At 32.4% G+C, this 18,141-nt stretch overlaps 1 pseudogene; it reads right to left on the reverse strand.

The window, feature by feature from the left end:
- Nucleotides 1-16,966: 16,966 nt before the first annotated feature.
- Nucleotides 16,967-17,389, reverse strand: LOC141908588 (hepatocyte growth factor pseudogene; annotated as a pseudogene).
- Between the last annotated feature and the right edge of the window lie 752 nt (nt 17,390-18,141).

Consider the following 18,141-nt stretch of genomic DNA (forward strand, 5'->3'; position numbering starts at 1 on the left):
GCTGCATACAAACGAATTTGACCTTCGAACTCACTCGAAATTGCTAATCAAAGTCAATCAGTGATCCAGGCTCATGCGTCTAACACAGAACCCTCAACAGGTTATGGGCCCAGGCCCGAGCCTGGTCGATATGCAAGACTTTGTTTCAGTGGAGAAGAAAAAGATTTTGAACTCTGGGAGATTAGGATAATGGGTTATCTCGAGGTACAAAACTTGAAAGACGTCGTTGAAGGAAAAGTTGTGAACGATGATAAAAATGAAGAGAGACATTTGCCGAGATTATACAATACTTAGACGACAAGAGCTTATCGCTAGTAATCCGGGATGGTAAGGACAATGGCGAAAAGACTATGGATATTTTACGTCAGCATTACAAAGGTAAGGAAAAACCGACAATTATTTCCCTTTACACGGAACTTACGTCTTTGTAAAAACGAATTCATAGTCAATAACTGACTATGTCGTTAGGGCTGAAAAAGCAGCTACAGCCCTGCGGGAAGCTGACGAGACTATTTCTGACAGTTTGCTTATAGCAATGGTATTAAAAGGGTTGCCGGTATCGTATAAGCCCTTTGTAGTTGTAATAACTCAAAACGAGAAGGCACAAGAATTCTCCGATTTCAAACAAGCTTTGAGAAGCTATGAAGAAACCGCGAAAGCCACCCAGAATTCGCGTGAAGCTAAGACAGCGTTATGAAAATGCGCAATCCGGTGTTAGATAGAAACCGTGACCAGAGTTCCGTGTTTGCGTCAGGTGTCAGAACACTAGCCATATTGCAAAATATTGTGGCCAGAAGAGTGACTCGAATAGTAGTGCGCGAAAATGGTGTAAATTATGTAGAAGCCCGACACACAAATTCCCAGATTGTCGGAAGAGAACTAAGGATAAAGTTAAAGCCGTCGAAGGTGGTACAGAATTCGTATTCTGCACATCGGAAAATAGTGTACCTTCAGCGGATAGATTATTGTTGGTGGATTGAGTGGCTACAGAGCCCACATAGTTACGCAGAAACAGTGGTTTCATAGGGAGTTTGATGATTCATTTAAATCTCCCGAAAATCATTGTATCGAGTTAGCGGTTTCTTCAAAACGCAGAAATGCAGAAACGCAGAAATTGGTGTGTTGATTTTACGGGACAAAGAATTGACAAAGATCTAGAAAAACTAACTGAATTTTGTCATACTGGTGGGCTGGAGGTATTTCATGGCACTGTTTTACAGTATAGACCAAAACGACTTCATTACAAAATAGAGGGAATGGAGGCAAGGACTGCTCTAGCTGTAATGACCCATAATGCAAATACCAACAGAGGACATGCAACCGTTTTGGATTCAAAAAAATATTCCGGTGCGAAGGGAGAATTGAGGTACAAAGTCGAGTACACCAAGCAAAACAAGAGTGGATCGCAAAACCAATTTTCGAGAGTGTCTATGACGACCATGTTTATGACATGCTGATTGATGTCCTCAAACTGGAGGGAGGGTCATTACAGCTAGAGGAGTGCTTCCCACGTTCCCTTTCTAAAAACATTGCCAAAACTCCAAATCCGGGTAAGGCATTTGTTGTTAAAAATTTGACCACACCACCTGTACGTTCATTTGAAACGCCCCTCCATTCAACCAACGAATTGCATGATTATGCTTAAATTAAGGGACTTAGATTGAAAATTGCCGAGATCGCTCGGCGATGATATTAGGATTCTGTATCTAGGGTTTTCTGACTTTCGTCGAAAACCCTCTTGTAATTCTGTTGATTATTATTATTATTTACATATTTTCCACTTTTTTTCATCACACAAAATTCATCTTCTCTTGGATTCGACAACTAACAGCTACTAAACGGAATGTTGAATTCTGATAGAAATATAACAGACTTTCTCTCCGCGTAGATTCTATCAATGCACTCTCCATCCTATTCTAAACTTAAAATTATTTTCAGACAGCAGTGATAGGGTAAGTGTTTTTTTTCAGATCAAAGGTCGAAAGGTCGAGCCCACTCTCCCTTTCAACCTTTAATCTGAAAAAAAAACACTTACTCTATTACTCTAATAATTTTATATAAATGAACATTATTTATATGAATTTCATAGATTTCGAATAAAAGTGTGAGTAAAGTGTGAGATTTATATGAATACCATATAAATGAACATTATTTATATAGATTTCGAATTAGAAATATGTAAAATAAATGGACAATTAAAAAGTAACGAGTAATTAACGAGTTGAAGAAAATATCAATTTTAATAAAAAGATTACTAATAAATATGAATGAACAGATACTACAATTCAAAGATATCGATTTACATGAATTAGAAAAATATTTTACAATTAAAAATTTTATTCCTATTCAAGATTTGATTAAAACTGCACGTTTTCGTTTTCAAATGAATAATATTACGGAATTAATGTTTAAAAACTATTATCTAATGATAGAGTTATCAAATGAAAAAGATAAAATCTTATTCAATACAATAGATTCCAAAATTCACAACATTTGATGAAATAGATCAACATTTAATAATTACAGATGAAATACAATCACTTTTCAATAATGAAAATTCACATAAAACATTATTTTTACACTTACGTTATTGCCCTTTCAGAGAATGCTATGTAATGTTTTCAGATTACAAGAAAAAAGATTTATCCTAGACATTCCATATGAAAAATCATTCAAAGATGTAGGAATTCAATGTAATTTAGACAATAGAATCGAAACACCTAAATATGAACCTAATGAAAAAGCGTTATGTAATTGTGGAAAATATTATACTCGAAGCAATAAATCACACATCTTAAATCGAAATATCATAACTCAAAAATAATAATTCAACTCTAAATATTAAAAATAAGATATTTCAAATTAATTAATTAATAATAATAATAATTAATAATAATTGATAATAATGATAATGATAATGATAATGATAATGATTAATTTCTCATATAGCGCGTAACTAAAATAATAATCTATGCGCTGTACAAAGGGTTAATACATTTACATAAAATCAAGAACTTAAAAAGCATATGATAATACAGCAGGAGCAAAGACACAGTAAAATAGCTTAAAACATATAAGTCCTTTTAAAAAGGTGCGTTTTTAAATTTGACTTAAAACATTGCACTGATGGACTAAGCCTTACAGAGACAGGCAGGGCATTCCAAAGAGCTGGAGCAGCTAAACTAAAAGCTCTCTTACAGCTGGATTTATTGCTAAAAGGAATGTTCAAACGACTAGTATCTTGGCTGGAACGAAGTGACCTACTCGGTACATGCAAGGATATAAGTGACTGCAAATATGGTGGTGCCAGATTATTTAGACATTTATAGACTAGCAATGTAACTCATGTACGAGAACAAGATCCTCTTTATGTATTTTTGCTCTTACGTATAAGACGTCTAATGTGTTGGGTCATCCAGGGCAGCTGGGGGCGGGTTCCCAGGGTTTTCATTGGGATAAACTTTGCCGATACCCTCCTGATTTCTGCTGCGAGGTCAGACCAATTACGTTCGACTACATTCAGAGAGAAAAGAAACAACAGAAAAGTATCTGGTGCTCGATGTTTTCTCCAGACAGCTTTTTGAAATGTGTATGCCTTTATTACATTATTGCATACAAGTTGGTCAATTCGTTTGCAAAGACCGCAGTAATCATTTAGTCTGAGATGAAAATAGTGATTGGGTGTAAGTTGAATTTGGTAAGACCTACCTATACAGAGGGGTAAGTTACAGTACTCCCACCGTTTTGCAGGATCCACAGTATAACATCAGGGTCCTTCCGGTTCATTATCCGGGTTCCTGCAGTAATTCTCCGCGTGAGAACGATCAGCCAACAACTCGCGAAACTCATAAAAAATGAAAAATAATTCTCGCACGCTCGAATTTATTTTTCATTTTTTATGAGTTTCACTCCTAATTCAAGTAGAAATTATCATTATTTTAATATTTTTCATTTTTTTACTCACTCGCCCTTTCAACCTTTAACCTGAACCCCTATTTCCCCTATTACTCTTAAAATATTCATATATATGAATAACATATAAATGAATAACTTCTTAAATCAATTTAAAAAAAAAAATTAGTATTAAAATGGAAGCAAATAAGTACTACTGTTCAACATGTAGAATCAATATAGAAAAATCTCAAAAAGCAAGACACAATAAAACTAAAACACATTTAGAGAATAAATTGAAATTAGAATATAAAGATGATATATTAGAAACTAAATTAGATGAATTAAAGAATGAAAAAGAAACATACAAATGTGATACATGTAATCAATCATTCAGTGATAAAACATATTATAAAGAACATTTGAAATCTAAAAGTCATATTAGAAATAAGAATAATGAGTGAAATAATATAAAAAGAAACGAGTAATTAACGAGTGAGATAATTCATATTTAAAACAGTGAATATTTATATTTATGTGCGTTAAATTCTTATTTCTTAACATAAAAAGTAACGAGTAATTAACGAGTGAAATAATTCACGTTTTAAACATTGAATATTTATATTTGAATGAGTTTTAATAAAAATTTTGTTATAAAAAGTAACGAGTAATTAACTAGTGAAATAATTCATATTTAAAACAGTGAATATTTATATTTATATGCGTTAAATTCTTATTTTATGTTTAAAAATAACGAGTAATTAACGTGTTGATGAAAATATCAATTTTAATAAAAAAACTGCTTATAAATATGAATGAACAGATACTACATTTCAAAGATATCGATTTAAATGAATTAGAAAAATATTTTACAATTAAAAATTTCATTCCTATTAAAGATTTGATTAAAACTGCACGTCTTCGTTTTCAAGTGAAAAATATTACTGAAGTAGTGTTTAAAAATCATTATCTGATAATAGAGTTATCGAATGCTAAAGATAAATTCTTATTCAATACAATAATTCCAAAATTCACAACATTTGATGGAATAGATAAACATTTAATAATTACAGATGAAATGCAATCACTTTTTAATAATGAAAATTCACATTAAACATTATTCATACACTTACGTTACTGCCCTTTCAGAGAATGCTATGTAATGTTTTTCAGAGAAGAAAAAAGATTTATCCCTGACATTCCAAATGAAAAATCATATAAAGATATTGGAATTCAATGTAATTTAGATGATGAAATTGTTGCGCCTAAATATAATCCTAATGAAAGCGTTTTATGTAATTGTGGAAAATATTATACTCGAAGCAATAAATCACACCATCTTAAATCAAAATATCATAACTAAAAAGTAATAATTCAACTCTAAATATTCAAAATAAGATATTTCAGAGTACTTATCAATTTAATAATTTTTTTCTTAAATAAATGGATGGTTTCATTCCAACTGGGAAAAGTGATTTGAAGCATTATCTTGTAGCAGGAGGATTAATTTTGGCTGCATTATATTTTTACTATGAAAATATTTCAAAAGATTTGATGAATGAAAATAATAAATTGAGTAAAAAATTAAAGAAGTTAAATGGAAACAATCACAGAAATATAAAGAATAAAAAAGTTAATTTAGAAAATGATTTAGAGGATTAAAACAGCATCTTTTAATTTCATATATTGTGACTATAAAAATGAGTGAAAATATATTAAACTTATTACATCTAATATATAAAAATCAACAGAATATTAAATCAATTATTATGCTTACAGGTTTATTTTCTTTTTCAATTTATAGTATAAAACAGTTGTTAGAATTTTATGATTCTTGTAAAATTAGATATACAGAATTGAAAGATAATATAGATTATATTTCAGATAGATTGAATAATATTAAGTGTTGTGAAATTTGTCATAAAAGATATAAAAATAAAAAGAGTTTGAGAAATCATTAATATATTCATGAATTAGATGATAAACTGTATAATTCAAATTAAGCAATAGACTGTTAAATTGGTTGAAATATATAAAAATAGACTATTTCTATACTGAGATTAATGATTTATATTTATAATTTTTATAAAAACTAATTTATATATCTATGTACTAGACGTACGAGTAAGAAAGTAAGATTCTTGCCAAGAAAGTAAGAATCTTGGATTATTGGATTCTTACTCGTACGTCTAGTACATAGATATATAAATAGTTTTATCATATATATTTCTGTTTCAATATTTATTTATCTCACAGATTTATTATAAACATTTGGAAAAGTATAAATCATATTCAATTATATATTTACATTTATCATTAATAAAAGAGTATTACAATGAATCCATAAGATTGTTAAACTGTTTAAGTATTAAATTGTGTACATTGTATACTCATAATAAATCACGAATAAGACTGTTAGATTAGCTGAAATGTATGAAATATGGTATGAAATATTAGTTAACCAAAAAAGGGGGTTGAGGTATCAATGTATTAAATACATATCAAATACGTATTAATGGTATTAAATACGTATTAATGTATTAAACACATATTATGCGCAAAGAAATTCATTGAATTATGGGACAATGACCCAAATAATCAACAATACATTGAATCTTCATAAAGTGGTTGAGAAATTACATAAATCTGTGAAGATATATAATATTTCAAATAAGACCCCCTTATGTCTTTATTGTCTTTAGTAGTTTTAGTACTTTTAGTACATAAAGAATAAATATTTATTTTATTAGTACTTAGATTTTTATTTTTCAACTACTAATGATATAAAGATTTATTCTTATGTACTAAAAGTACTAAAGACATAAAGACACAGGGGTGTCTTATTTGAAATAAACCCTATATCTTCACAGATTTATCATATTATATATTTTTAACTAATATAACTTATATTTTAACTCTGATAAAGGTATAAATTATATTCAAATATATATATTAATTTTATAGTAATTCTATGAATCTATCAGGTGAATATTTTTATTCTTTACACAGCACTAAATTATGATAAAATTCTTTAGATTGATACTCACTGTTTTAAATATGAATTATTTCACTCGTTAATTACTCGTTACTTTTTATAACAAAATTTTTATTAAAACTCATTCAAATATAAATATTCACTGTTTTAAATATGAATTATTTCACTCGTTAATTACTCGTTACTTTTTATGTTAAAAAATAAGAATTTAACGCACATAAATATAAATATTCACTGTTTTAAATATGAATTATTTCACTCGTTAATTACTCGTTACTTTTTATATTATTTCACTCATTATTCTTATTTCTAATATGACTTAATAATATCACTTTTAAATGCTTCGGTTATCTCAATATCTTTTTTATTATCTAATATTTATTTTATTAGTACTTAGATTTTTATTTTTCAACTACTAATGATATAAAGATTTATTCTTATGTACTAAAAGTACTAAAGACATAAAGACACAGGGGTGTCTTATTTGAAATAAACCCTATATCTTCACAGATTTATCATATTATATATTTTTAACTAATATAACTTATATTTTAACTCTGATAAAGGTATAAATTATATTCAAATATATATATTAATTTTATAGTAATTCTATGAATCTATCAGGTGAATATTTTTATTCTTTACACAGCACTAAATTATGATAAAATTCTTTAGATTGATACTCACTGTTTTAAATATGAATTATTTCACTCGTTAATTACTCGTTACTTTTTATAACAAAATTTTTATTAAAACTCATTCAAATATAAATATTCACTGTTTTAAATATGAATTATTTCACTCGTTAATTACTCGTTACTTTTTATGTTAAAAAATAAGAATTTAACGCACATAAATATAAATATTCACTGTTTTAAATATGAATTATTTCACTCGTTAATTACTCGTTACTTTTTATATTATTTCACTCATTATTCTTATTTCTAATATGACTTAATAATATCACTTTTAAATGCTTCGGTTATCTCAATATCTTTTTTATTATCTAATGAATTAATATATTTTCTTACATCTTCCATGTATGGTCTTTTATTGTTTAATTTATTTTTTATGCTTTTAATTGTCTTCTGTTTCTTATCATCATCTTTATCAAAATAATCTTCACCTAAAATATCATTATTCTTATTTCTAATATGACTTATAGATTTTAAATGTTCTTTATAATATCTTTTATCACTGAATGATTGATTACATGTATCACATTTGTATGTTTCTTTTTCATTCTTTCATTCATCTAATTTAGTTTCTAATATATCATTTTTATATTCTAGTTTCAATTTATTCTCTAAATGTGTTTTAGTTTTATTGTGTCTTGCTTTTTGGGATTTATCTATATTGATATTACATGTTGGACAGTAGTACTTATTTGCTTCCATTCTAATACTAAATTTTTTATTAAAATTGATTTTAGAAGTTATTCATTTATATTTTATTCATATATATGATTATTTTAAGAGTAATAGGGGTAATGGGCTTTCGGGTTAAAGGTTGAATGGTCGAGTTCATTAAAAACATATATTAAAAGTAATTTAAAACTATAATATATTTTCATAACCGTGTGTATTTCAGTTGAATAATAGAATAATTATTATTATTTGAATATATTTGATTATATGAATTTGTGTATTGTAAATAAATCAATTGGTCGCGGAGCGGAGCGGTAGCGAAGTGGAGCGACCAATTGATTTAATACAATATGCTTTTTAAATTATTGATATCTTAGAATAAATATTTAGTTATAATATAAAATACACACGGTTATGAAAATATATTATAGTTTTTAATTACTTTTAATGTTTTGTTTTTAATGAACTCGACCGTTCGACCTTTGATCTGAAAGCCCATTACCCCTATTACTTGAGTCCCCCCTCGCATAGAGAGCATTGGATCATTGACTTAGAGTCCGGGTCGGGGCACGATAAGCAGCTTGACTTGGGAGACTTCGCGGGTCCATGCAACGGTAGGGGTGGCCCCGGCTTCTTCTTAAGTAGCTTTTCTAACATCTTAGGCAGATCTTCACTAAGCCAAAGGAGGTACGATGAGCCCTGCACATGTAATTTTGCAGATTTCTTAGCCGATCCCTTGTAAAGGGTTATGTGGATTGTGCCGAGGGCGTTATCATTAGAGTCGACATATGTCCCACTGAAATGGAGGCCGTGGTCACCACGGTCTATAGGGTTGCCATAATCGCTCCTTAGTTCGGATAGGAATGATTTGACACTGCTACTTGGGTCTTTGCTTGACAGGTCAATAACTACTGACTGAGACTTTTCTGAGATATTAATCTGTTGGTTTAAAAGACCCAGTTCATTTTCTGTTGATGATTTTCGCCGTCTATCCGAGGTTGTGGTATGGCTTAAGTGTTCTCTGAGATGCACGTAAGCGCTGTTAAGTTTTTGAAATTGTGCAGTAGCATTTGGAATAACGCTGCGATCCGGGTGAGTTTCTCGTGCCAGGGAGAGGTACTTAACGCGGAGCTCGTCCAGTGTAGGCGGTTTAACGAATTGCAAAGTGTTCATGCTTACTTTTACCTCATTTCCGGGTCTTTGTATGGACGGCGCCATTTTGAATTCCGACGATCGGTGTAGTTTCGTCACTATTTCGAGTCTACTCACGACTTAATAAGCTCTGGCGTTTCTATACTTGCATCTGTGTAAAATCGGAGTATTTAATTTAACCTCTAAGGGTTAATTTCAGTTACTTGACGGTAGTAATCGGTTAGTCTTGCACAAGATTTATAGAGCGACAAATTTCGCGGCCATGTCCTACTACAGCGCCATTGATTCCCATGACGGCCACTAATCAAATAGACAAAAACGAGGAGGTGTATAAAGACTTAGAAGAGTCAATCAATGATTTAGTGCCTTCAATTCAGGAGATAGTGGGTAATACCACTACCCTTATGACCGAGTCCTCTGAACTGAGGAAATCTGTACAATCATTATTAAATGATGCGCAGTTAATTATCGCGTCATTGGAACTTTCACATACTAAAAACAGTCTGAAGCATCTTGATAATAAAATTGGTAGCCTCGGCATTGCCGCTTCAAGTTTCTCGGAGAACTGCAATACAATTTTGCAGTGCCTGAACAGTATTCAACAAGATGTCTCGAGCAACGACAAAGTTTATCGGGACTTTCTCAGTGAGACGCAGGAACTAGTACTAAAAACTCAAGATGAGGTCGTCTCACCTGGTTACTCTGTCTCCACGCGTATTGATGGCGTGGTGGATCAAATATCCAGTAAATTGGATCTTGTCTCAAGTCATGTGATTCACACCGAACGTAAATCGCATATGACGAAGCCTGATGAACCGAATCATGAAATCAACACTAATAGCGTTGATGATCGATCGGATAAATGCATTAAAGTACTGGTATGCTCTGATTCGATACTTAACAACTATGAAAGAACTATGAACTGTGAACTATGAAAGACTTACCCGTAATATCAACGCTAGCGCGGAATCCGTGAAAACTATAGTTCGCTGGACGATCTACACCGTTTTGGTGTGAACTACAACGGAGGCCATGATATCGTAATCATTCATGTCGCCACAAATGACATTCGCCATTGTAAGAACTATGAAGAGGTGCGATATGAAGCCTGGAGGCTAGTAGCTCTAGCGTATGATTTGGCCCGAAACTCCGGCGCTCGGATTATGATCTCTGGTTTGGTACCTAGTCTTGATCGTATCATGGATGATAAGATTATTGATTTTAACATAAGTGTTCGAAGACATTTGGCTGATATCTGTGAAGCCAACATTCTGTTCTTTGTTAATGACAACCTTATAAGAAAGGGTTATCTACAGCGTCATTTATTTAGGGATGATGTTCACCTCTCATATGAAGGAACTGCAGCTGTGCTTTCTAGCAATATCATACGTGCACGTATTCATTCTAACACTGGCATTAATATCATAAGTAAACGCTAGTTCTTGTATATCTGTTTCACTTGGGGGCTCCTGGTAGCTATTCATCTCGTGCCTCAGGTGTAGATATAAGTTCTTATTTAGACTTAATCCGAATAATGTTAAAAATCTGTAGTTGGAATTTAAACGGGATCCTCACAGATAAATTTAGCGGTGTTCTACAGAGTAAGCTAGAATTAGTGAATATTAAATCAGAGGAAAATGATTTTATCTGTATTCAAGAAACCCACGCCCATGGATACTGTGATATTTCACTAGAAGGTTATTTTATTTTGAGGAGTGATCGAAAAAGTACAACCAAATCTAAATCTAACTCCGGGGGCATTTCTGTTTTAATAAAAAATAAGTTTAAACCTCAAATCAGATGTGTTAAAAAAACTGCTGACCATATAATTTGGGTTGAAATTGATAAAGTAGTAACATGTACTGATAAGAACATTTTCCTTGCTTGTATTTATATACCACCTGTAAACTCTCATGTTTACGAATCGAAAACTTTGGATATTTTCGAATTATTGTACCAGGATATAGCCTCTTTCTCTTCTCAGAGTAGAATTCTTCTTTGCGGGGATTTCAATTCGAGAACTGGAAATTATATAGATTTTATTGATGATCAAGGTAGAGACAGTCATCTAAGTGATAATACTGGCTTTTCCATGTCGTCAGATTGCTGTAAATATAGGAGATCTCAAGATTTGATAGTAAATTCCTTTGGTCGTAAGCTTATTGACCTATGTAAGTCATGTAACCTACGAATCCTGAATGGCTGAATGCTAGGTAATCTTATAGGTAAACCAACTTGTTACAAATATAATGGATGTAGTGTGGTTGACTATTTTATTTGTGATGATGACTTAGTCAAACATGTTTTATGCACTAAAGTAGATAAACTCACTATGTTTTCTGACCACTGTAAACTTTCATTATCTATCAATACTAAGAGAAGTAATGATAAAAGTGACTTAAATAATTCTTCCACGCAAGCTTCCTCCTGTCCCCTTTTTGACAAACCCCCTAGATTCAAATGGGCAGAGGATAGCCTAAATAGTTATAAAGCTACTTTTGATGGAGAAGATGTCATCAATAAGATACAACATCTTAGTAATCTATCTGCCCAGGACAATATCTCAAATTATCTATCCTCCTGTATAGATATTTATAACCTAGTTTCTGAATATTCTCTAAAATCAAGCCGCATTCCGATTAACAAGAACAAGAAACATATCATTAAACAAAAATGGTTTGATTCAGAGTGTCTGCAAGAAAGGAGAAAGATAAGATGAAAAGCACGTAAAGTTTCGTTGTCCTCTAATTCTAATAATAACTTAATTTCGGACTTCTATTCCGCAAAGAAAAAATACAAAAAATTATTAGCGGGAAAAAAAGAGCTTTCACGGACAATTTAATAAATGACCTAAATTATTCCAATTTGAACTCTAAGAAATTTTGGAAAAATATAAATGCTTTGCGTAATCCGCGCCAGTCGACACAATCAAATATCACCCTTAGGCAATGGGCTCAGCATTTTAAATCTTTGAGCACTCCAAATCCTATGTACCAAGACAAAATTAAATCTTTTAGTGAAACATTGATTGAACTTGAAAAAGGACAACCTATCTTTACTCAGCTTGACTTCCAAATAACAGAAAAGGAAATTCTTGATGCTTGTAAAAACCTTAAATGTAATAAGGCATCGGGGCATGATGCAATTTTTAAAGAAATTTTAAAGCATAGTATGCCCTCAATGTTGATACCACTCAAGAAATTGTTTAATGCTATTTTAAGCTCTGGGGAATATCCCGCTGAATGGTCAAAGGGAATTATCACCCCAATTTTCACGAAAGGAAATAAAGATGATGCTAACTGTTATAGAGGTATAACCATCACTAGTTCTTTAGGAAAACTCTTCTGTCTAATTCTAAATAATCGTCTGGAATCATATATTGATACTAATAATGTTGTTTCGAAAAACCAAATTGGATTTAAGAAAATGCGCGTTGTTCTAATCATCTCTAACCATGAAGCATCTCGTAAATAAATATACCTCTAAACGGAAGCAAACATTTTATTGCGCGTTTATCGATTTCCAACGTGCTTTCGACAGTGTAATACATGATGCATTATTTATCAAATTGATCAAAAGCGGTATTAATAGCTAGTTCTACAGAATTATTAAGAATATGTATAAAACTGCTCACTCGCAGGTTCAAAGTAACTCGTATCTGTCAGAGTCGTTCCCTGTAAAAATAGGGGTACACCAAGGAAACATCCTGAGCCCCATGCTCTTTAATATTTTCATCAATGATATAAACTCCATTTTTACAGGTAATGACCTTCCCACATTATGGGACATTACTGTCTCCTGTCTTATGTATGCCGATGACCTAATCCTTTTCTTCTGATCTGAAAATGGCTTGCAAAATTCATTAAAAAATACTTTTAAAATAAATAATAATAAATTCATTGAAAAATACTGTTCTCAGAGGGGTATTAGTGTTAATGTAAATAAATCTTGTATTATAGAGTTTAATAAATCAGGGAAGGTTAATGATGTAAATAGATATGTCTTTAAAAATGAAGTTATACCAATCCGTAAACAGTGCAACTACCTTGGTTTTACTATCTATTATAATGGTAACTTCAAATTATCACAAGAAGTCCTTGCAAATAAGGGCTTTAGAGCTCTATTTAACCTAATCAAAATGCCTGGCTTCTACAGTTTTAGCATATCTCAACAGTTACATCTTTTTAATTCTCTTATTAAACCTATTATTACGTATGGCTCTGAAGTCTGGGGCTTCTCACCTATTATGACATACTTAAAAAACAGCTCAGAATTTAACGACATAGGTACGCAATACAATAAATATATTGCCCAAAACGTACTCTCCAGATTTTGTAGAATCATTCTAGGCCTACACGCGAAGGCACCCAATTTACCTGTTCTTGGAGATTCGGTGTTTTTCCATTAATAATCGACATCCTCACATCATCAGTGAAATTTTGGATGGCAAATATAACTGGTGATCGCACATCTGTTATATATAAATGTTTTCTTTAAATGTATAATGATAATCTTTTGAGGAAAAGTGAGTTTAATTATATCTCATGTATTAAAAAGTTACTGATAAATTTCAATTTAGAAGACCTGTTCGATAACTTAGGAGGGTCCAACAGTCCTGCTTCTGTCTTGCGACGTTTCAAAAATATCCTTAGGGAAAATTTTCTTCTTGGTTGGAGTGCAGAGATTTTTAACCCCTCTCATAGAAGATATCTTTTTTATAGTAAAGTTGAAATCTCATATCAACTGGAACCATATTTGCTATTTATAAAAGACTTCAGTACAAGAAGCGCATTAGCGAAGTTACGCACCTCTTCACATAACCTACTTATAGAGAAAGGTAGACATCTAGGTATTGATAGAGAATCCCGTTTGTGCAATATATGTCAATGTCTAGATGACGAAACACATTTCATTACAAACTGCAGCATTCACAACTTAAACAGGATCAAATTCAACTTACAGCATATGGATATATATGGTATTTCAAATATTTTTAATTGTATAGATGAAAACTCCAGCATAAGGCTTCTGTTAAACCTGGCTACTTTTACGAGATTTGGATTTAAACACATTGCATGTAAATAGTATTGTAAATAGTATTTTAAAGTACGTATAGATGTCGCCTTAAGCTCTCAGTTGCATCATCCGTCTCAACCTTGTGCTCTATTGTCATAGTTATGTTCCTATTGTATCATTTTTTGCATTTTTACTTTTCGTTTCTTTTTTTTTAAATTCCGTCTGCTTTCTTTTTTCCTTGTTTATGTTCATTGACAATCTTTGTATGTACAGATTATATGATGAATAAACTGAATTGAAATTGAAGTGAATTCATCACACGTAACCTTTGGATCAAAATTAATATGATTGGACTGAGCGATATGTTCTGACCGTGTTGCCGGCCCATATACGCAGCGTCTCAGAATGGTTCTTGTAGGGGGACAGGCCCATTGCGCAGTTTTTCAGAATGGTTCCATACCACAGATAGGTTACTGGCAGATAGGGAGGCCCAAATGCCGCCTCTCGGAATGGCTCTGGGGGCTGCCGATGCGTGCGTTCGCGGTAAATTTTATAAGAGAGCTTACAAATAGTACCATACGAATATTGGGGAAGAGTCAAATGTAAAACTTCCTACGGGGAGTGAGTCAAAGCAAAATGTACGTACTATTAGCTCTCTATAAGTATGTCTGTATGAGAGATATCTAAAAAATAATGTCAAACAGTAATACAAAATACAGAATCCTAATATCATCGCCGAGTGACTTTCTCGGCAATTGTCAATTAATAGTCCCTCAATTTAAGCTTAATAATGCAATTCGTTGGTTGAATGACGAGGGGCCTAATGAAACGGCTGGGGCAGAATTTACGGTTAGTTATGATAGGGTTTGTACCACTGACAGGTCAGACGGGGTAGGGGAGGTGTGGGGTTGGTTCCAAGAACTCTAAACATGTGAAGTATTTAGATTTATTTCCCGGCCAATTAATGAATCATTTTCGGTAGCAAAATAAATAACAGGATTCTGCATTTATGCGCCGTCCATTGGACGGGTATTCAGCTAGTCTAGATATAAATGTGCACTACGTAAATCTTATATAGTTTGCTATAGTTGCTGGATGGTATTTCGCGAAAGAATGATTTATTAGTCTAGGTGCCACGAATCGTACAGCTCTATCAGATATCGGTTTGTTCAAAACGCAGAAATGCAGAAACGCAGAAATTGGTGTCTTGATTCCAGGGACAATAAAGTTAAATTTAATTTTACTTTATCCAGCTCAATTTCAGTAATTTCCGTAATACCGTCTGTTGAAATTATGCAGACAGCCAAATTCACAATCGTTATGAGCCACGATGAATGAATCAAAAACGATAAGTGCCGACACGGTTTTGAAAAAATGTGTAGATTACATACCGTACTCATGAAAATCCAATCATATACTGAGAAAGTTGGAAGGGGTCCCAGAGTTTTATCCATAACCTGCAAATGTAATACTCAGCGTCTCAGGAAATCATTTACAGATGAAAAAGGAAACTCATCATATCGAAGATGTAACACTTGCTGTGGTTTTTGAAAGATTCTTTCTCTCAATTTGACACTCAAATCAATTTGCGAGCGTTCCAGCTACAGATTAACAGATATACCACGAAACTCGTGGTAATAAATAGCCCGCTGATGAGACAAAAGCAAGCAGAGTGAGTGAGTTCGTTTGTATGCAGCTGTAGTAAAACTATGTTTGAATGCAGCTTAGGTTACTGACTACATGCAGCTCTAATGAATCCTTAATTCTTCTAATTTAGTTTCTAATATATCATTATTATATTCTAATTTCAATCTATTCTCTAAGTGAGATGTAGTATTATTATGTCTTGCTTATTGAGATGTATCTATATTGATTTTACATGTTGGACAGTAGTACTTCTTATTTGCTTCCATTTTAATATCAAATTTTTTATTAAAATTGATTTTGTATTATTCAAAATCTATATCATGACATCCCTTTTCATTCTTACCTTTGTATATGAAATAGAAATCACCAGAACATAATTCTTCAATATCTTCACTAGATAATCTATGAAATCTATCTGGTAGATATGTTCTGAATTTATGTTTATTTCCTTTTAACCCTTCATATTCTAAGTGAATCACTACTTTATTGCCATATCTATTAGTAATTGTTTCAATATTTGTAATTAAATATTTCTTATGTAATGTTAATTCATTTAACTTTTTAAATTTATAATCTACAGATTTGACATTTGTAGTATCTTTTATTCTATTTAAGAATGATTTGTTGTTCTCACTGTGTACTTGTTTACTCTCAATTTAATAACAAATTTTTTATTAAAATTGATTTCATTTATATATTATTCATTTATATAATGTTCATTTATATATGTTATTCATTTATATATTATAGGGGTTCAGATCAGAGGTCGAGGGGGCGAGTGAGTAAAAAATGAAAAATAAATTTGAGCGTGCGAGAATTTATTTTTCATTTTTTTATGAGCTCGACCTCTCGACCTCTGGTCTGAACCCCTATATATACAATTACTCACAGTATAACATCAGGGTCCTTTCGGTTCATTATCCGGGTTCCTGCAGTAATTCTCCGCGTGAGAACGATCAGCCAACAACTCGAGGTTCGTGTGACTATGCGGTGTTTGTCTGTCCAAGCGCTGACATTTCAAACCGCTTCGAGTTGTATTCGTTAAGCCTTGATATTCACGACCTTTCTTGGTAGTTTCACATTCAGGAGCCATTCCTTTACAGAATCCTATATCGCAGTATTCCCAACGTGTATAGGGGTCCATAGTATAACACCAGGGCCCTTCAGGTTCGTCATCCGGATTCCTGCAGTAATTCGAAGCTGTTGCCAGGTCGGGGAGCATATCGCAGTGGGCATGTTGATGAGGTGATTGAGAATTCCACGGCTGACACATTTTACCAGTTTTTGCTTGGTCCAAACTTCCCCTGTATTCTTTACCCATTGTGGTGATACGTGATTAAGTTTGTAACCCAAGTACGGAGCCCCTGAGGTATGGTGGCTGATTCGGGCCATGAAAATCTCCTGTATGGCTCAACGAGGAATTTTCGCAGTGGCCCATTTTTGGTTCTCTCGCATGAGAATTCAAAACATTTTGGAAAAAGTTTTGAATTCTCTTTGAAATATCTACGAACGGTTGCCATGGTAATCGAGAAACCGAAATAAAATAAACCGAAATTTGCAACAGTCAAATGGTTTACGATTGGAAGTTCCTGCTTCTCGCAGTTTGCTTAATGTTTTGGATCTTTAAACATGTAGATTTATTCGATGATCTGAATGAACTATGAGCGAGGATGTCAATTTGCTCTAGTCGGAGTGATTGATGTTTAAGTTTAGAATAGTGATTGGTTCGTATCGCGCACTGGTGACAGCCTCCTTCAACCATATACCGAGTAGATCTTCCAATGCAGACACCGCGTTCACTCTCGCTCGAAGCCATGATAGAAATGCAAAATACGACGCCGAGCCTGATCCAACTTACCGACTGTGACAAATGGCGATTGAAACCTATCCAATGGTTATATCAGTTCAGCGTCTACATTTACATCTATTTCTTTGCACCGGCAGCAATCATAAGCATAGTTTCAAATGCTTTTACTATTATCATTTTGGACAAAATGAGAAACCGATCATATTATCTGATTAAAGCCGTGTCTATCAATGATATGCTCTACTCGCTGTTTGTGTTCATCATGT

This window comes from Tubulanus polymorphus, chromosome 7 (assembly GCF_964204645.1).
Source record: "Tubulanus polymorphus chromosome 7, tnTubPoly1.2, whole genome shotgun sequence".
NCBI lineage: Eukaryota > Metazoa > Nemertea > Palaeonemertea > Tubulaniformes > Tubulanidae > Tubulanus > Tubulanus polymorphus.